At 46.5% G+C, this 27,629-nt stretch overlaps 1 protein-coding gene across 6 annotated transcripts in view; it reads right to left on the bottom strand.

The window, feature by feature from the left end:
• The window catches only part of PDZD2 (PDZ domain containing 2), a 387,522-nt gene extending 363,344 nt beyond the window's left edge, over positions 1–24,178 (bottom strand). For 3 of the 6 annotated variants that reach the window (XM_082382125.1, XM_082382136.1, XM_082382137.1), the window contains exon 1: positions 8,677–24,054. The gene's annotated coding sequence lies outside the window, so the exon portion shown is untranslated. Of the gene's footprint in view, positions 1–8,676 lie in introns of all 6 variants that reach the window. The other 3 variants (XM_082382135.1, XM_082382133.1, XM_082382134.1) reach the window with 3 other exon arrangements.
• Between the last annotated feature and the right edge of the window lie 3,451 nt (positions 24,179–27,629).

Here is a 27,629-nt window from a genome sequence, read left to right as displayed (position 1 = left end):
TGGTGCCTGTGAATATGACCTTATTCACAGATATAATTCAATTAAGGATCTTGAGCTGAGATCATCCTGAATTATCCGGGTGGCCCTCAACCCAATGACAAGTGTCCTTATAGGAGACACGCAAAACAGAGACATGCACACACAAGACAAGACACGAGCGCACAGGGCAGAAGGCGATGTGAAGACAGAGATGGAGATTGGCGTGAAACAGCCACAGGAATGTTGACAGCTCCCAGAAGCTGGAAGAGGCCAGGAAGTCTTCTCCCTGAGAGCCTCCAGAGGGAGCATGGCCCTGCTGACACCTGATTTCAGACTGCTGACCTCCAGAGCTATGAGAGAATAAACTTTTGTAGTTCTAAGCCACCAAGTTTGTGGTAATTTCTTACAGCAGCCTTAGGAAACAAACATGGGGATAATAACAGCATGGATCTCATCAGATGGTTATGAGAATTAAATGAGTTAGTACGTGTAAAGTGTCTAGAACAGTGCCTGTCAAATAGGGAACATTCAAATGACTTTCATTTTTCCCCATGTACTGAATATTGTGCCAGATCCTGAGGCGTATGGATCCTGAAGAGTATGGGGGAAAGGGCTGATCATCTCCAGAGACCCTCAAGAGATAGATGGTGCCCAGGACACTGAGCTGGTGAGGGGCCAGAGGGTGGGAAGGGTGCTCAGGGGCCGTGTGTGACTCCCAGGTGCCAGAAACTGCTGAACGCTGCTCCCCAGCAGTCACGATAAAGAAGTCAATAAGCCTCACATCTGCTCAGGTTTTTAAAGACGAGTAGTTGGTCCAGAGAGGGGTTAATGCGGTCCTTTCTGGTACCTTCCTCTCCCTGTGCCATCTCACTGCCTGCTCTCTCATGAGAATCCACGCTGATGAGGACACTTGGAACACATTTTCTGGGGGCAGCTGTCTCTTCTTTTAGCCTAATGATACTGGGAATAACTGTGACCAGGGTGGGGTAGGGGTAGAGAGTGGGCAGTGGAAAACTAGAGGAAAGCGATGACAAATTTACATGCTGAGTGACTTAGGAATAATATTTGCACGGCTGCTTTAGCCTTGGAAGTTAATTTTCTTCACCTAGAGACCCATATAGCACACTCTAGTTTTACCCAAATCTCTGTAAGACGCACTGTGTCAAAAAGGGGGTGGTGGGGCTTCCCTGGTGGCGCAGTGGTTGAGAATCTGCTTGCTAATGCAGAGGACACGGGTTCGAGCCCTGGTCTGGGAAGATCCCACATGCCACGGAGCGGCTAAGCCCGTGAGCCACCATTACTGAGCATGCGCGTCTGGAGCCTGTGCTCCACAAGAGAGGCCGCGATAATGAGAGGTCCGCGCACCGCGATGAAGAGTGGCCCCCACTTGCCGCAACTAGAGAAAGCCCTCGCACAGAAACGAAGACCCAACACAGCCATAAATAATAAATAAATAAATTAATTAATTAATTAATTAATTAAAAAAAAAAAGACCTGCATTTGCCATCTTTAAAAAAAAAGGGGGGTGGTGGGGAATGTAACTGAAGCACAGCTGAAATCAGACATTCTATAAGTGTCCATTGGCCAACACATAAAAATGAAAAGAGTTTATTGACATCTCGCTTTATTAAAATTGGCTCCATTCTCATCTTTATAGGTGTAAAAAAAGAAATGTTCAAACACTAGAAGAGGCTTTGTAATTATATTTGATCACCTGCATGCAAATATAAGCAGTGTCAGAACCACTTAATAGTCTTCAGGGGTGAGGGCATTACTGGGTGTTCAAACTTGTTTACATCAACCTAAGATAGCATGGCTAACAGAGAAGGGGTCTTGTGGAATATTGGAATTCCAACCCCATCCCAAGACGTGTAAACAGGACAAGCAAGTTCACATTAGAAGGCATGTGCAGCGCTCTGGCCTCTGGTGAAAGGGACGAAAGAGCCAGTGTTTATTGCATCTTCCCCCCTAGGTATCCCAAGAGCTCGTTAGGAGAGACAGTAGCCAGACAGGGCCCCGGGGGAGCCAGTCTCCCAGGCACTGTCTCTCCTCCCACTACCTTCCTCTGGATGCCCAGGGGCCTCCCCTGTGAGGCAGCCTAGTGCCCCCACCCTCTACTGAGAACACCCTGATCCAAAAGTACCCTCCCTCCCAGCCGCCTCCCAGCACAGCTTGCATTCCTGCAGCGGGCAGGTCTCAGCCAGGGAGCTGGCTTTGGATTCCACAGCTCTCAGACAATGGTGGGAACCTGATTCTGCATCGCGTCCATGCATCCTGATTTTTAGCAAAGCAGGATGCTCATCCCTCGGAAGCCAGGGTGACACAGTGTATGTGTTTTAACTAGGATGATTCGGTTGAGGTAGCAGAGTTAGTTAAAGTGGAGCGCAGGCAAAAGCAAGTGCTGGTGGTGTCAGGTGTTGATAAAAAGGGAGACCATGAGCGGCTCAGTCCAAATGCATTTCCACTCCTGCCAAAACCCTCCAGGGACCCAGTCTGGAGCATCATTCTATTAAGGGCCACAAACACCATGAAAGCCCCTCCTCAGGAGGCTGCTCAAACACCACAGATCTATTCTGGAATGCGCTAAATTTACTTCAACCTGAAGGCAAGGGATTGGATTATGGTCCTTCAGAGATCTGCAAATCCTTCAGAGAGTGTGATTTTTTTTTCTTAATCCTCATGTGGATAGCTAGGCATTTCAGGCTGCTTAAGGCAACAAAACTTCCCCTATCTCTTTGCTATTATTTTATCTAAAGCTGCGACATCAGTGTGGGCAAAATTAGTCCTCTTTGCTGTAAAGCTGGTTCCCCAAACCCTGCTTCTCCAAAACCCCTTCACGTGTTAGTGTTTGATGAGCCACAGAAACACTTAAAATCCCAAAAACAAATAATCCAGGCATAACTTAGTCAGATGTTCAATGCTATCTGGTTTCATTAGACTGCTTCACAAAGAGAGTGAATGCTTAAGTTCCTGATTTTCCGCAAGCTAATAGCCCAGTCACTGTTCACTCTATGTATTCGTGCAGGTAACGCACGCATCCCGAAGCCAGCGGCTCTCAGGATGGGGATTGTTGCCCGGCCCCACTGCGAACATGGGGTGGAGAAGATGTTATTGGCATTGGAGAGAGGCCCCGGCCAGGGGCAGGCCTCTTCCGGGAGCTGGAGAGACTTAACAGACAGATGTGTCTTCTCCGCACACTTAGTGCCTTAACAAGACATCTCTCGGCCCGGCCGCCGTATCAGACCACAAAGGGACCCTTCAACTATTGAGTTTTCAAACCGTAAATGCTCCCAGTGTTTTCCTGAACACGTTTGTAAATAGAATGCTGAGCTCTTTAGATCACAGGCGATTCAAGTCTGAATCAGATGACCTACCTGGCTTCAAATCCTGTCTCTGCCCAGAACTGCAGAACCCCGGGGAAATGTATCCTTTCCCAAGTCCATCTTTTTTTTTCCATTTCCATTTCCATCAATAGAGATGGTTATTATAAGATCAGGATTAAAAAGTTTTAAATGCCATGAAAGAATCCATCATTTTATATGGAACCTATGCATAAACCCAAAGGACAACATAATCTAAACATAGACCATCCGGCTGGAAAAATAAATCAAGGATAATCTGAGAACATATTTTTATACTTCTCTTTCCTTAAAAAACTTTCTGCACATTTTCCCCAAATATCATTTAATTTGGCACACGTTTATTATTTCCTAAATCAAGTTAAGCGCTCCTTTCCCTCCCCTCTTTACGAATGAGTGAGAATATTTATCTAATCTAAGTATAATGATAGATCCATTAATAAAACCAAGGGAGGCCACAGATTTTGAATTCCTCATCACCCACCTGCATCTTGCACAGCTGCCATTGAAAGATGACGGTTCCCAGATCGAGCACCTTAGACTGTGAATCTAGCTCTGGTTGTACTGAAATGAGGCGAGTTCTCTGCTTTTCTGGGCCTCCGCTTCTTGGAGTGCAGGAATTAGCCAGTCTGAATGTAACGCTCCTTCCAAAAACCACTAAGGAGAGGGGAGACCATCCAGGATCTCCCTGCTTTGAGCCCTGGCAACTTGACTTTTGCATCAGAGAGGGCCGTGATACACCTTTCACCCAGAACTGGGAGAAAGCTTCAGTCGGGTCTACTAAAAAGTCCTGCCTCCTGTCTCTACAGTCAACTGGGCTGTCACTGACTTTGGCGAGAGGTTTATTCATTTCTCAACACACTCTCATCAGGACCCACACATACCAGATGCTGTCACTGAGACACACGCATATCTCAGTAGCTCTTTTTATTCCTCCTAAGAATAATCCTGGGAAGTAGCTACTCTACCAATTTTGCCCATGCAGAAACTGAGGCTCCAAACTTTCGAATCATCTGGCTAGCGAGACGTTCTCTCATTGTGAGGATTCCAGCCAAGTCTCCGACCCCAGTTCCACCATCCTTCCTTTCCCTCTTCGCTGCCTCAGCTGGTGCCACGAGCCAGGTTCACCCACCCTGGCCAGCAGCAGCCTGTGCCCCCAAGCTCCCAGCCTCACACAGTGCCCACCCGGCTGTCAGCAGCCAACCCTTCTCTTTCACCAAGACTGATAACTTTCTTCCTCCGCTGCATTGCAGGCTCTCTCCAGCACCTCGCCCCACCTCTGCTTCCCGCCTACATTTCAGGGAAGGCAGATGTCAGCTTTTTTATTTCCCTCACCTGCTCCTGATGTCTCTGGCCCCTTCCCTCCCTTATCTGCTCCTTATCTTGACTCCATTCTCTCCCACTTCTCTTTTGTTTACTAAACATGCCTGGGAGGGGGAGTTGGGGGACTCTCCTGAATAAACCTTCCCATAACGCTACCACCTCCTCAAACTACCCTCCTGTTATTTTTGACCGTCATGCTTCTAGATCCAGTGTCTACACTCCCCACTTGCACTGTCTTGGCATTTGCTCTCTCCTTTGTCCCTTGCAACCTGGCTTCCTTGGGCATCCTTTACAGATGCTGCTCTCAGTCTCTGTCGATGGCCTTTTCCCATCATCCTCGTGGGATGCTGGCCCTTCTCAGACATTCCTGCCCGCACTTGTCCGCCCACCCTCCTTAGGGGCCTGCCTGCCGAGCATCCTACTTGGTAGTATGGACACACTTTTGAGGGCAGAAGAAAGAGGTTAAAAACTGTTGAGTCTCCAAGTCTGCCCTGTTAATGAGATTCAGCCTCTCCTTTGGCTTGGTCCTGACCTTTTGTGGGTTTGTCTTCTTCGGGATGTTTCCCCTTGTGGATGATGCAGAAAGAGGGAGCTGGGGCCACCTTCCAGCAGGGACAGCCACCTCCCACCATAGTCTGAGTCACTTAGGCCCACAAGATCTAGGCCAAGGGAGTATGCACAGCTCTGTGTTACCCTGTGCAGCCCACCAGCTCTGCAACTTCCAAGCCAGGGTTGGGACAACACCCTACAGTACAGTCAGCTGGCGCAATGGAGTGGGGGGGTGTCTGGAGTGCAGGCTCTGTGTCTCTTCTTGTCTAACCTGAGGAAGTTGGTGGGTGACTGGTCGAGGCCTTTTCTGGGCATGAATAAGACTAGGTCCTAAAGAAACAGACCCAGGGGGCTTCCCTGGTGGTACAGTGGTTGAGAATCTGCCTGCCAATGCAGGGGACACGGGTTCGAGCCCTGGTCTGGGAAGATCCCACATGCCGTGGAGCGGCTGGGCCCGTGCACCACAACTACTGAGCCTGCGCGTCTGAAGCCTGTGCTCCGCAACAAGAGAGGCCGCGATAGTGAGAGGCCCGCGCACCACGATGAAGAGTGGCCCCCGCTCGCCGCAACTAGAGAAAGCCCTTGCACAGAAACGAAGACCCAACACAGCAAAAATTAATTAATTAATTAATTAAAAAACAAACAAAAAAAAGAAACAGACCCAGGACTTCCCTGGTGGTCCGTGGTTAAGACTCTGCACTTCCAGTGCAAGGGGCGCAGGTTCCATCTTAGTCGGGGAACTAAGATCCCACATGCCATGCCGTGCAGCCCCCTGAAAAAAAAAAGAAAGAAACAGGCCCAGACAGCATGATGAGTGTGCAAAGGGGGCTCTGTAGAGCTATGGTCCAGAGGTAGGACTGCTTTACGTCTCCTGGGAGAGGCAGAGGCAGAGAATTCACAGAGGAGGAGGCTTTGAGCTGGATCTTGAAGAATAAAAAAACGGTTCATCAGGAGGACCAGGGGAGAAAGGATATTCCAGGACCCGGCCCTTCCCACTACTACTGCAGAAAGACAGCGCTGTAGAGGCTGAGAGGAGTACAGGTCAGGAGGACTACAGCTCACATGCGTGTCGGGGGATATGGCAGAAAAGAAGTCTGAAGAAGGGCATACGATTTGGAATTCATCCCACAGGTCCTGGGAGCCACTGATGGGTTTTACAAGGAAAGGCAGTCAGTGGACCTTGGTGACTGATTAGATGTGGGAGAAGTCAAGAAGCAGAAGTCTGAAAGGATTTCTCCAGGCCTCTGGTCTGCTGAATGTTAAAACTCCAAACTCCCCATTTCAGCCAACTGTGTATTCTGCTCCTCACCTGCAGGTGACCTTTGTTTCTTCTTCACTCCAAGTCAAAGCAGTGCCCATACTTCAAGTCCATGTCTGATGAGCCTTTCCTTTCTTCCAAGCCTGCTGCCACCCACCGGCTCAGAACTCCATAGGTCCCCACCCTCTATCTTATTACAGTAAGCTCACCAGGGTCCTCACCTCTCATCTCTCCCCAATCCCAATTCTTCCTGCAAGAGATCAGACGAGTCATCCTAAAGCACATAGCTCCTCCACCAAGTCTGTCAGATCCCCTCAGTCAAAAGTGGTTTCTTTCTCCACCATACTCCCAAAATGTTGCATCTGGATCACTCTTCAGGTACTTTATTCGTTAGATCATCCCTTCATTTCTCCATTCAATAAATATAGGGTGCCTATACATGCCACATGGGCACCGGTTTGCATCGGAGCTCTCAGTATACGTATCTCACATCTCCTGATAGACTGAAACTCTGACAGCAAGGAGGGAGCCTCTGTCACCTATGCACATCCCCAGGAACCTCTAAGCCCCTGTGCACGCAAACCACAAAAATGGCTGAAATGAATAGAGAAATTATCATAAGTTTCCTTAAATAGTAAACTGCCGTAAGTGCATGCAAAATCAATCTCAATGATATTTAAAGCAGAATTCAGTGTTTTTCCAGGAGCATATTAACTGTGTTAAGGGAGGTACATTTATATACTTTACATGGTTTTGATTCTTCCTTTCCCAGCACCTGCCATCCCCCTGCTCCCACATCTCTCTCTGCACCCCTCCCCCCCACCAACACTATGTGGTTATTAGTGGAGCAGTGGGTTTTGGCCCATTCTAATGGAAGAAGGAATTGATGAAGCTCTAGAACCACCTGCAGCCAAGGGTATGTTCTGGGACATTCTCTTCTACTCCTACAAGCAGCCGTCCCACACCACATCTGCCAACCTGTGCCTACTTGACCCCCACTCAGAAGTCACAGACTAGAAAAGCTGGCCCTAGAGCTGGTAAAAATACCAGGTGCCTAGAGCCCAAGTTCAGAGCAGACTGAGTGGGGGAGGCCTCACTGCGGAAGGACCAGCCGCACGGAAGGTCCAGCGGGGGCTCTGTGTAAAAGCAAAGCCAGAGTATCACTTTCTGCAGCCACCTCCATCATGATTTGTCAAGGGAAACACATCCACCCGAAGCACCATACCTCTGTGAGAGGCAAGAGGCCGTGCAAGCTGCAAGAGGCCGCTCCTTCCCCCAACGCTCCTCCACCTCCAGTGCCAGCGCACGTCTGCAGCTCTGGAATGCCCTCGTGCCTGCCATTCCAGTCTCTGCGACCAGCCTATGTCAGACCTTGTCCTCTTCACACTCCAGTGTCCCTTATCAAGGTCTCCGCATGGATGAGGGCTGCTGAGGACAGGCTTCTGGCAAACTCCAACCAGGGACCCTAGACCCTCTCCCTCCCCAATTCAGCATTGCAGGAAGACAAGCAGCCCTAAGACCTAAAACGTCAACGCAAATCCAAGAGAGCGAGGGAGAGAGAAAAGAAGAGAAGGCCAGGTTTGCGGAGGAACTGGACTTCAGAGGGAGAGAAGGTAGAGCAGCATCGCCTCAGCCGTAGTTCCCCATCTCTCTGGCAGACGCCGGTAACCTCCCCAAAGATGCCCTTGCTCTCTGCGCGCCCTGCCCTCGCGCCGCGTGTCTCTTCTCCAGGCAGGAAGGGGGCAAGAGATGAGTAAGCGCGGGAGGATGGACCCCAAGGCAGTACCTGAGGCCAGAGCACCTGAGTGCCTCCGTCCTGGAGGAGGGGACCTGGCGATGGCCCAGGGATGGGGATCCTGGGCGCGCGCCCCGGCAGGGGCTTCAGGCCCTGTACTGAGTGTGCCCAGCAGTGCGCCTCGGGCTGTCCCGCTGTCCCCGGCCCGCTCTGTCGGGCCCTCTTCCCGAGGCCGCGTTCTCCCTGCGCCCAGCCGGATGCACAGGGAGTTTGCGCCGCCCAACGTGGGCCCGGGGTTCAGCTCCCCTACTCGCCGCCTAGCCGGGGCTGGGATTCCCGCACCTGGATTGGTCCCTAAACTTTCCTGGGCGCACGCGGTTTCGGGGGTGCCAAGCCTCCGCCTCCACCGGCCGCCACCGACCCCCACCCACCCTAAGCCCCACGTCCCGGACACAGCGGGACTGTCGCTTCACCTGCACGCGGCTCGGCGGAGGCTCCGGCTGCTCCTCCTGCGTCCGGACCGAGGCGCCGCCCGGTGGGTCTCGGCGCAGCTACCGCCGCTGCTGCCACCGCCGGTGCCACCACCGCGCCTGCCCGGAGCTGCAGCGCCTAGGTTCGTCCGCAGCCACAGGAGGCGCAATCCCGGGCGTCCACGGCCCGGCGGGTCCCCGCAGCCGCCACCCACCGCTTCTCCCTGCCCGGGGCCGCACGCACCGGCGCCGGCAGTTCGCTTCTCGCCCGGCTCTCCCAGCTGCGCGGCGCTGGGGCTCCACTGAGCCTCCAGGATGGGCGGGGATTCCCTCCCTCTGGTAGATTCGAGGGGCGGGAACTCCCTTCCTGGAGTGACATGGACGGGGGGCGGGGATTCCCCTGCAGGAATGACAAGGTGGGCGGGGTTCCCCCGAGCATGGCACACCGCGGACCGAGTCCCTCCGGGTGAACCGGGAGCCCTGGGGCGCTGGCTAAGAAACCTGGGGATCCTGGGAGGAAAGGATCCGGGGAGATGGCAGCTCAGAATTTCCAGATGGTGGGGCTTGGGGCGCCATCTAGGTGGAAGAGAGTGCGCTAGGGGACGGGAAGTTGCCTTTGCACGGCGCTTCACATAGCACTGCGAAAAATGTCAGTCGCTATAAAATACAACAATGGGGCGGAGAGGCCAAGGGAGAGGAGGGGAGGACTAAGCCACTCCAAGCCATCCTTGGCCTCTACTCTTTGGGATACCAAAGTTAATTGAACACTGGTATGAGAATTTCGAGAATTTCGGGGAACCACTTGGCACCTCAGAGCTGCTTAGTCCCCCAGTTAAACCCCTCAGAAGCAAAGTCCCTTGGCTCCCGGGTGGTGGTTCAGGTCATTGTGAGAACTAGCCACGAGCCCCTGCTGAGTGTACTGTGACAGCTAATGCCAATTGCCCTTGGCCTTGTTCCAGGTCACTCGAGGAACAGAAGCCTTGGGCTCTTCGGATTCCTCATTCTCGTGGATTTTCAGGAAGGCCTTCAAATATTTTTGGTTCTTTTTTTGTCATCCTTGACATTCTGCCTACCACAGGGAGAGGATGATAAGAACATAATAGGGAGACTGCACAGCTCTGCAAATTAAGCTCTCTTAAGAGGAACAAGCTGGTCTTTTTCAAGTGCTAGCAGATAAGAGTAAAAACATATGAAAAATTACAAAACCTGGGATAATGAATAGTTGAATAACGCTTTTGACATTTTCTGCACAGCAGTAATTGGAAATCTTTGCTTTGGGGGGATGGAGATGGGGTGGGGCAGGGATCTGCTGCAGCTTTGCCCAGCAAGGCGATAAGCTCTGGTCTCTTGGAAGAGCAGACAGACATAAATCACCTGCACAGATTCTGCAGAGCTGTCCCGCAGCATCAGAGGCCAGGGTGGTCCCAAGGCATTTCGAGATGGTATGTTCAGCAGGGGTTGGGGTGGGGAACTACTTGAATTCAGCTGTTCTTCAGCATTTATCATTACCAGGTCACTGAGATCAATGTCTGCGCAAGTCCAAGCTTCATGTATTACAAGCTATGCAATCTTAGGCACCCAGAGTTTCTCTTCCTAGCTGTGAATAGAAAAAATGCCTTCTACGCAGGAGTGTTGTAAGGATCAGCAGTAACATAGCTACTCAGCACAGCACTTAGGAGGTACTTAATGAAATGGCAGCTATTAACTAGAATGATATCATTGGAACACACAAAAAATCCTTCTACAATCAAACAGGACTGGTGGTTTCTGTTTGGTTCACAGTCCCAGGCCTGTGTTCCACCACTCTCTTCCAATCACATGAGCCACAAAGAGGCAATGCGTGTCTCCTCTACCTCTGTACCCAGCACCTAGCTCCTTCAGCACCCATTGGAAGTTTGCTGAATAAATGAATATGTAAATGAACTTATCATTCAAACCATAAGCACTACTGTTTCTTACCCAGCCCACTCTCAATCCCTGCATCCCAGCCATGTACTCCTCACCTGTAAATTTTGTTCTTCCAGAATGACACTCCCACCCTCCTGTGTCTGCTGAAATCCCAAAGAGTTAAATATCACCTCTTCAGGGAAGGCTTCTCTGATCACTGGTTTTCTCTCCTCCATTAATCATGGTAATGGGAGCACTTTCTGCCAGTGGCTAATATCACCTTTGTCAGGTTGTGTTAAGTTGTAGAAATCACAGTGTTCCCTCTCACACATTTCCAGCTTGTGAATTCCTGGAGGTAAGAGAACGTAGATCTTATTATTTGTGTTCCTAGAACCTAGCATGGCATAGTGTCCAACTCAGTAGCCATTCAATAAATACTTGCTAAATTAAAATGAATTGTTAAATATATAGATAAATATATGATATGTTATATGCATTATATGTAGGCATAAATATTATATATACATATGTAATATTTTATCACCTGTCTCCTTCAGACATGTCTCCGCTGACCAGCTGAAAATACATACTTCTCGTTTCAATGTCTTTTCATCCGATATTTTCCAGATAGTTTCTGGCAAGTTCTTGCTTGCTAATAATAGCTCACCTCTCAAGGGGTCAATCAAATGGATGGAAATTTTGTTTTGCCCTTGCAGGCTTGCCAATTTGGAAAGCTCACAACTGAGGGCGTTTATTTTCCAGTGTTTGAAGATCAAAATGTAAATTCTTTCTGCCCCCTTGTTAAATATTTAGTCACAGATTAGTACTTCTATTCAAGTTGCCATTTTAATTTATTGCTGATAATATACATGATGTGGAGGAGGATATAGTGAATCTAAGGTTTAGAAAATCTAAGGATTTTCTATATAGAAAATCTAAGGTTTAAGGACAAATAAAGATTAAAATAATGAACTAAGGGGAAAAAAATGTATGATCCTGGCCTACAGTCGTGTCAGTGATAGATAAAAGAATGCAGCGTTCTTTAGGTGAGTCCGAGTGGATTCATATGGACTATAGTGGCTTTGGTTTACCTCCGAGCTTCCCCCTCTGTGAAGAAGAATCTACCCTCAGGCAGCTGGAACAAAACTGGATGTTTCATCACCAACTCAAATGAAATCTTGAAGATTGCTTTCCATCTTTCCTCTTTAGTTGTTCTTCCAAGTGGGTTTCCAGGGGGAAGGAGGAGGAGCCTTAGTCAACAACTGGCTCAATTCCCTGTTTCCTCCCAGCCTCTGTGGGTTCATTTTATCTCCAGAACAGATTCTAGCTTCCTGTTTACCTAGCAAATTACCCTCCTTTCTTTCTTCTGCAAATTCCTGGCCACTAAATCTTCCATTCATGAACTCACCTTGGAATGAGCCATCCCTTGGCCAAGGAAGGGCTTATATATAAAGAACAATGATGGTAAAGAATATAAAGAACAATGATGGTAAAGCATCAATTCAGCGGATCCTAATCTGGAATGTGTTTAAGGCTCCCCAGCAGATTTGAAAATTCAAATCTGGTCTCACCCCCTGAGACCATGCATGCTGAGTCTGTAAAGGGGCTCTGGATACTGCAATTTAGCCAGCACGCCAGTGATTGTGACTTGGGTAGCTCCCAGAGGATACTTGTAGAAACACTGAAATAGAGTGACTTTAAAACTGGGAGGGAGCCCAAGTTAAATCACATTCTAGTATTTAGTCATAGTGGTGATAGATTTTATTTTAAACCTAGATGAAAATTTTGCAATATTTATTCTGTCTCAGACCAACTTTTTGGTTAGCCAGTACATGAAATGGACCTACATTTGATGTGTCCTGTTTCAAAATACTTGTTTAGGGGAAAGGTTTAAGTACATTTCATCCCATGTATATTGAAAATGAGGCATTTCACTGTATCCATGAGCGTGGCATTGGAACTTATGCAAATGTATTTTGTTGTTTTCAGTGTTGTAATAATAGTACCGCACGTGCAGAATTTATTATTTCCTCCTGGGGGAGAAAATACAGAATATACTATCTCTCCTTCTATTTATTTAGGTGGTTAAATAATCCATTATTTTATATCTTTGATTCAGCCTTCCATTTATACTAAGGAAGCACTGGTTGCCAGGGTAATCTTTTACACAGTTTTTGGCACGAAAAAATGAATTTATATACTAGCAAGCATAAAGCAGGTATCCTTATTACTTTCACAGTTTATACAGATGATTCAATAATTCTGTCCAGTGCTGAATTACCCCCTTGTACTTAGGGCACCAGTGAAACAAGGCTGCTGAAAGAAAGGGAGAAAGTGAGAGAGATTCAGCTTTGATGAAAGTAACCAGTATTTTGCAATCAGCATATCTAAAGAGAAGCTATTTTAGTTCCACATATACATAGGTTTTGTTTTATAGTGTCTTTATTTTGATTCACACAAGAGACAGGGTGCGGGGTTCTTCTTGGGGCTGAGGGTGTCTATCACATTGGCACAGGTGTAAAAGATACGTTCCCCCCCCAGGAGTTGGGAGCTTGTGTCCCCCCTTCCCTGTTCCCACTTTGTTGCAATTCGGTCAAGTCGTCACCGCGTATCTAAATTTGTTGACTATTTAAGTAAGATATTTCCTCTCTCCTCACTTTGTGCACAACACAATCTCATTCTGAACTCCTGTCTCCCCTGATGATTATTCCCCTTGTTCTGTTCTGCTCTACTTACTTATGAAAAGGCATCATTCTAAGTCAATCATATGCTATTTTTACTCCTTCCTCAGTTACTTCTGCTTCCAGATATCTTCATTTAATAATCACCAAAAAAAGCAATTATAAAAATAAACATATTGCTAGTCTATCTCTTCTGTTTTCTTGTTTTATTTTTCTAATTTTATGTCTTTATGCCTCATTGCCTCTTTTGTCAATCTTAGCACCTGTCTTTACTGGTACAGCTAAAATGGACATGGATATAAAAGGCAGGTAATGATACCCAGTCTGAAAAAGGAACAGAGAGACAGTGCTGTGTTCTGTGGCCAATCACAGTAACACAGTAAGGTGGAGTAACCTCTGGTAAGCTTCACTAAAATGGGGGTAATAACACTTGCCTCTAAAGGTCTCCTAAGGAACTTGAGTCCCCAGTGAGATCATAGAGGCAAAAGGACTTTGAAAAAATTTAAAAGTCTTTGCAGAAGAAAAAATCTATGCTCACCCCAACAATGGTACCTCAGAGACTGGATTCAGGACTCTCTTGAGCCTGGAAGAGATTGTGGAGAAACAGGGAGACATCATAGAGTACCTGAAGCGGCACAATGCCCTGCTCAACCAGCGGCTGCTGGCCTTCATGTCCTCTGACCTCAGCTTTCAGCCAAGTGGGATTTGACAACAATTCCAGAGGAGCCAGAGTAATTTAGACTGGCCGACTACCTGACAAGCTGTCTTAGCGAACTGCAGCTTTGCCAAGTAACTTTCTACAATTTCTGGTGGAAACCTGAATTTGATTCTCATCTGTGTGGCTGTTTAATAAGTAGGACTCATAGATCATTTGAAAGACACTTTGTAGCACCTTGGTAACTCAAGGGGAATGTCTGTTTTGCACATTTTGAAATTATTTGACTGCCTGGTTTATCCTAGGATCAAAGGTAGATTAAACATCTCCTTGGCCAAAAAAAAAAAAAAATTTAAAAGTCTCTTCAAATAAGACAAGGGGAGAGCAATAGCTCTTTGACTGATGTCTTCAGTTTGTTGTTGAATGTACACGAATAAGATGCTTTATGTTTCATCTCATTGTACAGCAAGAATCACCAAGGGTATTTGATAAAACTGTCAGTAAGTCATCATTAATGACTTATTTGCTTGACGTATGAATTAGTGGGCCAGACATAAGAAATGCATTTTGCATCTCTGCTGTGTCAAAGAGCCATGAACCAGTCAATGAAGTCCATAAAAAGTAGAACCTCTGAAGATAGGATACAGTGAACTTGAAAAAGCCAGATCTGGTGAAAACACAGTCATTGTCTATTGGAAAATACGTAAGAACATCTTAATTTTGCTTGGTTTTAGCAAATGTTGAGTGACTCCTTCTCTCTAACTGCCCATCTGAGTGGGTTCCTCGTACGGCTGCTGCTTGAAAAGAGCCCCAGGGATCATACTCTTGGTTGGCCTCTATTTAAGTCACGGTGTCCTTCTCATTTCTGGTTAATAGAACATTGTTTAAAATAACATTTAAATGCCCATTTTCGGGACTTCCCTGGTGACACAGTGATTAAGAATCTGCCTGCCAAGGCAGGGGGCAAGGGTTCGAGCCTTGGTCCAGGAAGATCCCACATGCCGCGGACCTGTGCTCTAGAGCCCACGAGCCACAACTACTGAGCCCATGCACCACAACTACTGAAGTCCGCGCGCTCTAGGGCCCACATGCCGCAACTACTGAGCCTGCATGCTGCAACTACTGAAGCCTGTGTGCCTAGAGCCCGTGCTCCGCAACAAGAGAAGCCACCACAGTGAGAAACCCGTGCACTGCAATGAAGAGTAGCCCCTGCTCGCCACGACTAGAGAAAGCCCGTGCACAGCAACGAAGACCCAATGCAGCCAAAAATAAATAAATAAATAAATAAATAAATAAACAAACAAATAAACAAATTTATTTTTTAAAAATGCCCATTTTCTCAATTTGTTAAAATTTTTCATGAATCCAGGGAGAAGTGAATCATCTTTTCCACTTCATCGTGTACTTGTCAACAAAGCGAATAACCTATATTGCTTTTAAATAATTTGCTTTTGTAACTTAGACAATCAGACCATCTGGAAATAAAGAGAGAAAAAAACAAAAGAGTGAAGGCCAAACACAAGATGACAAGATCTCAGAATTCTACAGCCCAAAGGAAACTCCTTAGGCATCAACTTGCCCAGCTCGCTTCTGTGACTTGCCTAGAAGTACTTCTGTGGGGAGGCAGAGTGTGTTTTGGAAAGGCCGTGGAGAAAGATCCTGTAGGCTCAGAGGGGCTCTCTTTCTGCCCATCATTTCGACAACATTAATTCTATCTACCGCATAATATATAAGCCTGGTTTTCACAATCGAGACGCTGTGTCACAGGGCTATGGGCTCTGAGGATAGAAAGACTGACTTAAGGACTTCAGCGTACACATTTCCTTGTCATTGAAGGGTGCACACATATCTTTGTGTCATGCCAGAGTAGAGGAAATATTCTCTGACGAAGGGAGCAGACTTATAAATTAATTCCTTATGATAAATTCCAAATGCTCCCTAAAGAATGATGTTTTTCTTATTAAAGTCTTTTGAGGCATGTACCATCAGTTGGAATGTCATGGGGCTTATCAATATTGTATCTCCAGCATGAATCCCCCAGAAAGGGCTTTTAGAGATCAAAAAAGTTCACAGAAAATACAGTAATGCAGAGCGCCACGTAGCCGAGTTGCCCAAAGTTTGCTTCTTTGTGTCTGAATATTTTCTTTCTAAAAGGAATTCTCTGGCAGTCCAGTGGTTAGGGCTCTGCACTTGCACTGCGGGGGGCACAGGTTCAATCCCTGGTCAGGGAACTAAGATGATCCTGCAAGCCGCGCGGCATGGCCAAAGTAAATAAGTAAATAACTAAATAACAAGGATGCACAATTTACTCCAAAACTAAATGTTTTTCCTAGAATTACTAATGGCAAACCTTTATCTAAAATCGAAGTGAATGGTCCCATAGGCAGCATTCATATTAGATTTTTCTGCTGGGCTAGAAACCAGGGTGAGGTTCAGAATTGTAGGAGGCGCTCACACGCAAGGCTGTGCCTGACTCTGAGAGTGAAGGCCTCCTTAATCTTGCGCCCTAGGTACCTCCCTTGCCTCATCCTAGCCCTGGCCCCAGTTCTCTGACAGACCACAACAGAGAATGCAGAAGTCACCGGAAAAGTCTGGACACTGATTCAGCCAGAAGAAGTGTAGCAATCGTGATGAATAGAACGAGTGCTAAAGACCAGTTAGCCTTTGCCAATGACCACAGGGTGACCTTGGGCCAGCTGGGCCCAGACGCCATGCCCCGCGATGCAGTGCTGTGCCCCCTGCCTTGCCCTCCACCTCCTGGATGACCACACCCACGCTGCCAGGCACAGCTGTCAGCCCCTCATGGAGGATTAGCGGGGGCAGGCTTGGTGCCACCATAGCCACTTTCTATTTTCTACATCTCAGCTGAATTCTGGGCAGCCTGAGCGCTCTGCAGCCTGCAAGAGACATTGGAGACGGCAATCACAGGGCCTTCTTCACTAAGTCTTCTTTGGTTACCTGCCGTTTGCCACGCTCTCATCCCCACGACATTCTGCCGCAGCCCCAGTGCAGTTTCCTCTTCACCCTGCCCCCCACACTGCCGGCTAGCACCTCCACTCCCTCATCAACAAGATTCCCCATTTCCTCAACACTGCCCCGTGTCTTCCCTAGACATTCCTTCCAACTCCAGACTTTCGCCTTCGCTGAAGACGCAACTTCCCCTGCAGCTCTCTCTTGCAGAGTCTGTTCATTTGGTCACAACAAGCATTACCTATAGCCCAGGGTCAGGAGTGGTGTGAGGAACCCCCATGCTTTTATTCTACAGCCTGTCATTTCCATCACTCTCGTATCCAAACTGTCTTTTGCCTTGGTTGCACCTACCCGGAAAGCCCCAACCCAGGATGGAACCGGCCCTTCCCTGAGCCTGACAGTTGACTCACTGACCGAAAAAAAAACATACCTGGGTAGATGGTGAATTCCTGGTTATCCATCTCAACTGTCTCTAAACGGTGTTCAGTTACTATCTAGTAACTCCCATTCTCCCATCTGCACAATAAGTATTTCAAACCTTCTGCACTATGTTCAAATTTCTGACTCCTCTTGTCTTATCTTTGTCCTACCCTCTTATTATTTGAAGGTGATCCTGATTTCTAATTCTCAGATAAAATAAAAGTTATGAGACAGGAGCTTCTTTAACTTCCTACCTCCAGATTAATAGATCTTTCCTAAAATCAGCACCACCTTCCTCTTCCTTCTTGGAGTTGGTGTCTCTCCACTTGACTATCTCATAGGTGCCTCAAACAATGTACATATAAAGTGAATTTACACTCTTTTCCCCCAAATTTCTCCTGTATTGTTTAGCTATCCCAGTAAATAGAGCTCTAGTATCAGAGCTTGTCCACTTGCCCAAACCAAAAGCCTCATTCCTCATCTCCAAAAAGTACATTCTATCAATTTTTCTCAAGTACCTGTAGGCTCTACCACTCTGGTCCAAGCTACCTTCATCTTTTGTCTACACCAGGGGCTGGCAAACAAGTTTTATTGGAACACAGCCACGATCATCATTTATGGATTGTCTATGGTTGCATGTACTACAAGGGCCACAGAAACCATATGGCCCACAAAGCAGAAAATATTTACTTTCTGATCCTTTACAGACAAAGTTTGCCAATACAACCCTTGATCTACACTACTGCGAGAACCTCCTAAGTGTACCCAGCACCAAGCCTGGCAATCTATTCTCAGATTATCCACAGGAAAGCTGATCATCTTTCTAAAATCTTGTAACAGCATGCTTGGATCCCTTCAGCGCATGAAGACCATACTTGGGATAACATGCAGTGTCCCTGGTCTGGCCTACTTGGCCCCTTATGATCCGCCCCTGTCTACCTCTCATCCTCATCTTGTACCACTCCACCCCTTGCTCACTAAAGCCAGCAGTGCTAGCCACCTTTCGGCTCATCCAATGCACCATGCTCTTTCATTCCACAGAATTTGAAAATTTTTATTTCCTTTGCCTTGGAGGCTCTTTTACTACCTCGATTTGCCCCTCATCCAACTCCTACTTATTCTTCATGACTCTGCTTAGACGTCCCCTCCTCCAGGAAGCCTTCCCTTTCTCTCAGATTGCGTTAGGCACCCTGTTTCACGGTACCATGTACTTTTAAAGTATTTATCTCAACTGGATTTAATTCTTTGTGAAATTGTTTGTTTAACATTTGCTTTTTAAGATAGACTGTAAGCGTCATGCTAGAAAATCTCTGTCTATCTGGTTCAGAAATGTAATCTTCAGTTACTGACACCGTGCCTGGCACAAGACAGGTACTCAGAAAATACCTGTTGAATAAATGAATGAATAGCAATAGCACACTAAGGTTGCGCTGATGATACTGGGAGGTAATGTACACAGACCATTTAGTTAATTGCCTGGTACTGGCCAAAGTTAGATAATATTTATATTTTAGTATTATTATGTTCTTATTTTGAATTGCCTCTGCACTTCTTGATTTGGCAAAGAAAGAAGGTACCTAAAAAACATTTTGTTCTTGTAACATGTAGCATGAATCATTCTTCAGTTCAATCATTCTCCTGTTTGGCTGTCTATAACAAACATATCTGACTTTTCATAGAGCAAGACCTCTAAAAAATCAACGTATCCAATCCCGGAAGCCAAAAGTTATACTGACTTGTGTTTCCCAGTCTGGATAGTTCCTGCCTGCCCTCCAGATCTGCTTCCCACTGTTCTACACCCTTCTGCATGCCTCAGGAGGCTGACCTCCTGTTGTGCTCCTTGCCTTCTGCCTTCTGGTTTGGTTTGACCAATGGGTACCACCAGCCAGAGATTGGAGGCAGGACAGCAAGGAGGAGACTTTAATCCCTCCGGCTCCTTCTTTAGACTGTGGTCTGACAGTGACTCCGCTGCTCTATCTGAGGTCTTAGCTCCTATCAGGGGATTTCTCTAATCCATCACTATAATCACCAGGCCCTCTCCCTATAGATATGGCTTCCTCTTGCTTATTTTGGCCTAGGATAGTTACAGCTCCCTGCTGCTGATGGCCTTGGCATGCTTCATTATCCCTTTCGGATTCCCTTAACTTGTCCACACCTTTGTCAATTAAAATCCTAGTTATTCCTGTTTGAGTGTGCTTCCCGTTTTCTGATAGAACCCTGACTCATACAATTCCATTGCCGAAGTAAATATAATGAAAACACATCAAGAGGCTCTTAGTGCCTCTCTAGATCTCTCAGCTACCTCTGCAAGCTTGGTTGATATGAGCTTAGGTACCATTACCCTCATTTCTCAGGCAGACAAAGGAGTTTTGAAGCAATCAAAGTAAGGAATGTATCCACACTGCCAGAGCTTGGTGGTGGCAGAGTCAAAGCTGCCGATCAAGTCTGAACCTTACACATTGAACTCAGAGCTTTATCTCGGCTACTTCCCTCCCAGAGGACCACCTGCCAGAATCTGGACAGCTAGGATCTCAGATAAATCATTCTTGGTAACAAAGCTCTCTGCAGTGAGTCTAATCCAGGTGAAGGCTGAAGCTGGTGGGTGTGTGCAGCTGGCTCTGTGCCCCAGTTTGGAGCAGGTCTGGGAAGCATTCCCAGATGGCTCCTGGATGCCATGACTTTTTCTGGCTGCATTCCTGGGGGAGGTGGGAAAACACTTATAGGTCTCCTAGCTGCAAACCCAAGCAAAGAGCACACTGTCATATCTTTAGCAAACGATAGCACACAAAATATAGAAAGCCAAAGGACTAGAGAGAGACATATTTACCCAGCTGAACTAATTCACTCTTTAAAGATAAGGGACAGCCAGTGTAGAAGATTTTCTATCCTCTTTGTGAATAATTGTCCTTCTTAAAAACAACTGCCCCTGGCTTTGGGCAAATCACAGACAGCCCTTCAGACTATCCTCTCAATTTCCACCTCTGGAAAATGGAGTCCTGCCAGTTTGTGACAAGGGGAGCAACTTCCCATGAAGGTGAGCAGAAATCTCCGTAGGCCTTAATTTTAAAACCTCAAATACAAAGCTACCATTGATTTTTCTCCTTTTTTGGGCAGGAGGCAATATGAGTCATAGTTGGGAGCATAGACTCTGGAGCCAGACTACCTGGGATAAAATCCCAGTTCTAGCCACTAACTAGCTATGTGATCTTGGGAAAGTAACTTAACCTCTCTATGCCTCTGTTTCCTTATCTGTAAAAGAAGGATAATGACAGTATCCACCTCATAGGGTTGACAGGAGGATTAAATGACTTATTATAAGGAAAGACTTTGAATGATGCCTAGTATGTGGTAAAGACTACTTATATAAGGTGGTTGAGTAAAATGATTTCAGTAATTATCCATGTATCTTTACAGAGACACATGTGGAATACTGATCATCTCACGATTTTTCATTATTTTTTTGCCTGTAGCCCAAATAACTTTTAGGGTAAAATAACAGATCCAGAGAAGATTTGCTAGCACTGCCAGTCATTAGATCAAGGGAATTTGGCTTGTGTCCCAACTGCCATCAGGAAGAGAATATACCTGGGAGGCTAATAATTGGAAAAGCATATTTTGGTACGTAGACTCAGCCTGGCGCGTTCATCAGTTATGCCCCAAGAATAAGGGGGAGCACCAGGTGGCCTTACCTGCAGGAGTGATGGAGAATGAAGAGGTGCCTTTTAAGCAGACCATCCATCACTGATAACTGAAGGCCTAGCATGAGTCCTTATCTATCATTCACCAAAGCCTTTTCATTTAGGCATCTGTTGCACAAGGCAGACACATCTCAGAGGCTGGATTAGTATGCATCCTTCCCTTTCCTCTCCTCTTCTTCTTCAATTTCCTGTTGGAAATCAGTGACCAGCCCAGTTTTCCATAAGCAAGCTTTGGTTTTCTCTACTGGCTGTCAACTGAAACATCCATCCTCCAGGTCTGAGGAGAGCTCAGTGTCTCCAGAAGGCCCTCCTCCTCTTAGGGAAGTCCTGATTGAGTGATGTTCTTAATGAAAACATTTGAGCTCCCCTGAGAAGTCGAGAGTTCACAAGAGTGACTGTCCTTTCATAACTCAGTAATAATGGCCAATTTTTATTGAGTTCTTACTATATGCTGGGCACTATGCCAAACACTTTATATAACATTCTCATTTAATTCTCACAATCATTCTGGCATAGGCATAAGAGTCCACCATCTGAGTCTCTAGGGCCGCGCTGTCCTATAAAAATGTAATATGAGCCACAGGTGTGGCCACATATATCATTTTGAGTTTTCTAGCAGCTACATTATATAAAGTAAAAAGGAACAAGGGAAGCTAATTTCAATAATATGTTTTGTTTAACCCAATATATCTTAAAATTGACATTTCAACATGTAATCAATATAAAAGTTATTAAGGAGATATTTTATATTCTTTTTTTGTCCCAAGTCTTCAAAATCCAAATTCCAATTAATAAATGTAGAAGGAATGAGGGAAATAGAAAAATCACCATTTGTCAAAAACACCACAGTAATAACTGTTGCATGCAAGATCCATCTATAGAGGCTAAAATTAGAGAATGAAAGTTTGAAGAAAAATAGGATATGTCCATACTCTGAAAATATCTCTCTCAAGATCTTGCTTAATTTCAAAGGGAGAAACAGCGACTTTACAGTGGAGAAACCCAGCAGCACCATCTTAACAAATGGGCAGCGTTAACATCATCAGTGAGAGGACACATCAACATCATGTAGCCCCGGGTGGGATGCACAGAGGATACATCACTCCTGAGATCTTACCAAAAATCTATAATCTCAATTGAATCCTGAGAAAACATCAGAAACACCCCAAATGGAGAGACAGTTTACAAAATAACTGGCCAGTTCTCTTCCAAAATGTCAAGGTCATGAAAGAAAAGGCAAGACTGAGGAAGCTTCACAGATTCAGGGGGCACCGAACAGACGTAACAACTAAATGCAATGTGGGATTCTGGACCAGGTCCTGACGCAGAAAAAAGGATATTAGTGGAAAAACTTGTGTAGTTTCAATAAGGTCTATAGTTTAGTTAAAAATCATGTGCCAGTGTTGATTTTCTGGCTTTGATCATTCACCCTAGTTATGTAAGTTGCTAACATTAGGAGGAATCTGGGTAAAGGGTATATAGGAACTCTGCTTTTGCAATTTTTCTGTAAGCCTAAAATTTCAAAATAAAAAATGAAAGAGCACAGTGCAGTGCAAGTAAAAATGCCAATTGATTACAAGGTACCTTTGCAATTATTTCAAAAGATACAGGAGTCTATGAAGTTGATGAAAGAATTGAAGTATTGCTGAAAATGCATGAAAAACCAATGACGAACTAGGTAAACCAGTTAACATTTGGAGAGGAAAAATCAACAAGCATGGTAACAGGATGTGGGTTTCAAAAAACAATAATTTAAATGTCAAGGGATTATGCGAGATCCTTGGAAAAATGAATGAAACTTTCTAATATGTTTGCCAAAAAATTTTTGCTATTAAATTACACATTAAGTGAAAGCTGTTGTATCACGCCATGTATCATTTTAAAAATTATGCCGAAATATCCACATGAGATTTATTTGTGTTCATTCTAAGAATGAACACAGAGTTGCAACGATAATCTATCTTATTTTATTTTATTTTATTGGAAAAGATAAAATTTTATTTTCATAATTTGTAGCTACATTTTTTACATTTTTTATATTAAAAAGAAGCCTTGTTTAAAATTTTGATTCATCTCAAATAGCTTAACTTTGGTCTATTTCAGTCTCAATTATCCTTGGATCATGTGCACTGCCCGTCAGTTAGTGAGAGACCCAGGACTCGAATCCAAGTAATCGGCCCCTCTGGTCCATGTTCCATGGTCCACGCTCCGGTCTCATGCAGTGAGCATGTGCACTCTGCACTGCGCCCAGGTCCCAAAAATGAGGGCTCCTCTTTGTTTCCTGATCAAACTTCCTCTAAGTCATTCAAAACCAATTTTGTGTCCTTTGTGAGGGCAAGGCACCCTAGAATGTTTTCTACCACTCTCTATGAATTTGTTGAGGATGAGCAACTCTATAAATCAATGGGAGACAAGGAAGAAATGGACTTGAATGAGCACATGAACTTCATCAGCCATGTCTGTGTGCCATCTGTGAAACAGCCACAATTGATCTCTAAGACCCATCAAACCTGTTAAAGACGACATTCTTTTTTCTTTTAATTAATTAATTAATTTTTTTTTTTTTTTTTTTTTAAATTTTTGGCCGTGTTGGGTCTTCGTTTCTGTGCGAGGGCTTTCTCTGGTTGTGGCGAGCGGGGGCCACTCTTCATCGCGGTGCACGGGCCTCTCACTATCGCGGCCTCTCTTGTTGCGGAGCACAGGCTCCAGACGCGCAGGCTCAGTAACTGCGGCTCACGAGCTCAGTTGCTCCGCGGCATGTGGGATCTTCCCAGACCAGGGCGCGAACCCGTGTGCCCAGCATTAGCAGGCAGACTCTCAACCACTGCGCCACCAGGGAAGCCCGGACGTTCATTTTTAAATAAAAGCCCCCTGAATCCTAACTCAGAAACCAAACCTATAGCCAATGAAAATAATTCAAAATGCTTAGTGTTCAAAATGATGAACTGTGATATTTAAAAATGAAAGACTGGGGCTTCCCTGGTGGCACAGTGGTTGAGAATCTGCCTGCCAATGCAGGGGACACGGGTTCGAGCCCTGGTGTGGGAAGATGCCACATGCCGCGGAGCAACTGGGCCCGTGAGCCACAACTACTGAGCCTGCGTGTCTGGAGCCTCTGCTCCGCAACAAGAGAGGCCGCGATAGTGAGAGGCCCACGCACCGCGATGAAGAGTGGCTCCCACTTGCCGCAACTAGAGAAAGCTCTCGCACAGAAACGAAGACCCAACACAACCATAAATTAATTAATTAATTAATTTAATTAAAAAATAAAATAAAATAAAAACTAAATAAAAATGAAAGACTGAAGAAAGGATATATGTACCATCAGGAAGGAGCTTCCAACATTTGAAACGATCAGTAACAAATGATATGGACAGAGGACTAATAAATTTCAGTGAGCGGATGCCAGGGCAGAGTGGGTGGAAGAGACCAAGTGAGAAAACATTCTCAGATTGGCTCCCCATATCCTGGAGCAAGCATTGCTTTAGAGTGAAACACACACACACAGACACACACACACACACACACAACTGAAACTTAAATGATATTGATAGGGTCATTATTAAAATGCAATATGGGGGCTTCCCTGGTAGCGCAGTGGTTGAGAATCTGTCTGCCAATGCAGGGGACACAGGTTCGAGCCCTGGTCTGGGAAGATCCCACATGCTGCGGAGCAACTAAGCCCGTGCACCACAATTGCTGAGCCTGCGCGTCTGGAGCCTGTGCTCCGCAACAAGAGAGGCCGCGATAGTGAGAGGCCCGCGCACCGCGATGAAGAGTGGCCCCCACTTGCCGCAACTAGAGAAAGCCCTCGCACAGAAACGAAGACCCAACACAGCCATAAATAAATAAATAAATAAAATTAAAAAAAAAATGCAATATGGTAAGTTATCAGTCCATCCCTGGCCCTGATCACACCTGAGGTTAGGAGGTTTGTTTAAGAGAGACGCTCTCAGTCATGGGGCATTAAACAAGGCATGCTTGTTTTCTCTAGGTACACCTGCTGGTACAGGGGTTCATTCAGATTCATCTTTATCCTGAAGTAATCCTTAAAACAACTGAAAATTGGTCAGTCTTCCAGTAACCTATTGTGTTGGCAGTGGGAGAGATGGCATAATGGGGCCAAGCCAAAGTCAGAAACCTGGGCAAAGGGGAGTGGCTTCCTTTATCAGTGTACTGCAAAGTCAAACACTTCTTTGTGGTCCAATCTCTTCTTTTTTCTGCAAGAAGAGTTGGGTCACTTCCTGTTGGCCTCAGGTGGGCTAAAATCCAGGTCAGGCCACTCTCATCCCAGCCACAGTGTTACTGCCACAATTACCAAGAACAAGACGAAGGTGGGGATGGGATGGGGGAGGGGTGACAATGGACCCTTTCTTGGTCTAGCCCCACAATCCTTGTAGCTCTTGTTAATTCTTTACAGACCTTTTGGAGATTTCCTTTTTTCTGAGTCTCCTGCTTATGATTCCTCAAATTGCACAGTGCAGTGGACACTCCCGTGCGCTGCTTGCTATGACCCCCCCCGCCCCGCTTCAGGGACAGCACTCAGCTGTCATCCCTCGTCAACCGATTCCCGGCCCCTCTTGGCATTTCTTTTCTACATTGACTTCCCAGATTCACTGGCCCTGGGTCCTTGGTCACTATGGTCTCCAGTTTCCTGGGAAAAGCTCCCCATCCCTCTATGCATGATTAGCCACCTCATTCTGCCAGAAGGAAGAAAGATCTGGCCTGCTGTCACCACACATATCCATCCCTCCTCTACCCACCCAGGGGACTGTCAGAACCGGGTGGGGGCTGGGAAGGAGTAATGTCAGTGTGAGCCTCTATCTTTCTAGTGGTTCAACCCATCCCAGCACTCCCAGCTTACTAGAAGGCAGGCTATCCTGACTTTAGTCATTTCTGGGCCAAAGGTTATACATGATCTTAGGCAGCTTCCGTTGTATATCTTTGGCCAGGATGCTTTACTACCCACCTGGGCAGCAGTGACAGGTGAGCACAGCAAGCCAAGAGCCGTGAGTCCTCCTTCCTTGCCTGCATGTAGCAGTTGCCAGCACCTTGAGAGGCATCAGAGTAGAATTGAGGGGCAGTTGTGCTGCCTTCATGAGGATCGACTCTAACAGGAATAGAAGAGAGCAGGCAGGGACAGAGATAGGGGTGTGTTCAGAGACTCCTCAGGTGTGAAAGCTCGGGAGTCACATGGGGCACGGCGGAGTGGGGAGAGCTGAGCCCAAAACCAGGAGAGGCCGGATTGCCGCTGAGCAGAGAGGGGAGGGGAGGGTAGCCTCTGAGCAGAGAGGGGAGGGGAGGGCAGCCGGGAGGGGAGGGCAGCCTCTGAGCAGAGAGGAAGGGAAGAAAGTGCCTTAGGTGAATGGCCCAGGGGAGGTGGGGCTAGAAGGTGGGAGAAAGATAAGACGTGGGCCAGGCCAGGTGGTTCAGTAAACCAAAGACACAAACCCTGGGCACAGAACAGAGTTTCTTCTTTGTCGGAGCCTCTGAGGAATTCTGCTAGGTGTGGGCAGCTCCCCAGAGGTACCCTAAAAACAAAGAGCTCCACAGACCTTCCAAACTCAGAACAAGGTGCTTGTGATGAACAGCCCCAGCCAGGATGCCAGCCATCACGGCACCCGACTGTAGGAGGTTTCAGTCATCCCAAACACAAGGCCCTTGTCCTGACACTTGATTCTCACTGCTGGAAACAGAGCAACGTCTCACACTCCTCAGGGGGCTGCGGGGGCAGTGCATTTCTCAAGAGAGATAGATACACAAGGATGAGCCCAGCACCTGTGGCAGCCCCATGCCTCCGAAGAACACAGCACACTATGCCATGGGAACCTTCCCCATGACCACTCCACCAAGACCAAGGTATGCAAGCCCCTCCACTGCTGTTTGTTCTTGGTTCCCTCAAGAAATAACCTTTGGATTTCCTTGCCCCTGAATTTTGGGCGAGCTTCCCCGAGAAAGAGAAGATTGTTGGATGCCACATAGGCTCGTGACCTTCTAGTGCAATTACAAATGTAGGAAAGAACAGCTGCCGTGGCTAAGGCTGTCGTGGCCGTAGGACGAAGGGCACGCGCTGAAGCCACATCTCGCTCTGGCGCACACGACGCCTCGGTATTCTGCTTGTTCTCAGGGCTGTGTGTTTTACAAAGTTCAAGTGACACTGCTTTTCATGAGCTATTCCCACGGTGGATCATATGTGCACCAAGGGCCTTGGCTGAGTCTTATGCTTTTTCTATTAATTAAAAATCAAGGCTCCCTAAAGGAAAACTGCTGACCCAGAAATTACGACGAGCGCAGTGAGAAATTTTTTTAAAAAGCACAATTTCTCTCTCCACTCCTCCATTTCCTCACAGTCCTTCCAAGAGCTTTCCATGCAAGAGTTCTGTTGGGGATTAAAAAACATTTAAAAAAAGGAAGGCAAAGAGTAACCTATGTGGAAATGCGCAAATCAATTATTGTATGCCAGTAGTAATTGCTAAGAATTGCTGCAATCTGAAGATACAAGTGGTGATGCCTCAATAACTAAAATAATTTTTAAAAAGAGGTATCTACGATGCATAAATGTGGGGAGGGGGTGCCTTCTGGAAGCTAGAGAAAGACTGTCAATGCACTCCCAGCAACTTGGAATCTGGACTGTGTTTCAGCTTT

This window comes from Balaenoptera borealis, assembly GCF_965194805.1.
Source record: "Balaenoptera borealis genome assembly, chromosome: 2".
In the NCBI taxonomy this organism is placed as follows: domain Eukaryota; kingdom Metazoa; phylum Chordata; class Mammalia; order Artiodactyla; family Balaenopteridae; genus Balaenoptera; species Balaenoptera borealis.
Note: the sequence above shows the minus strand (reverse complement) of the source record. Positions and strands in the feature narration are given on the sequence as shown.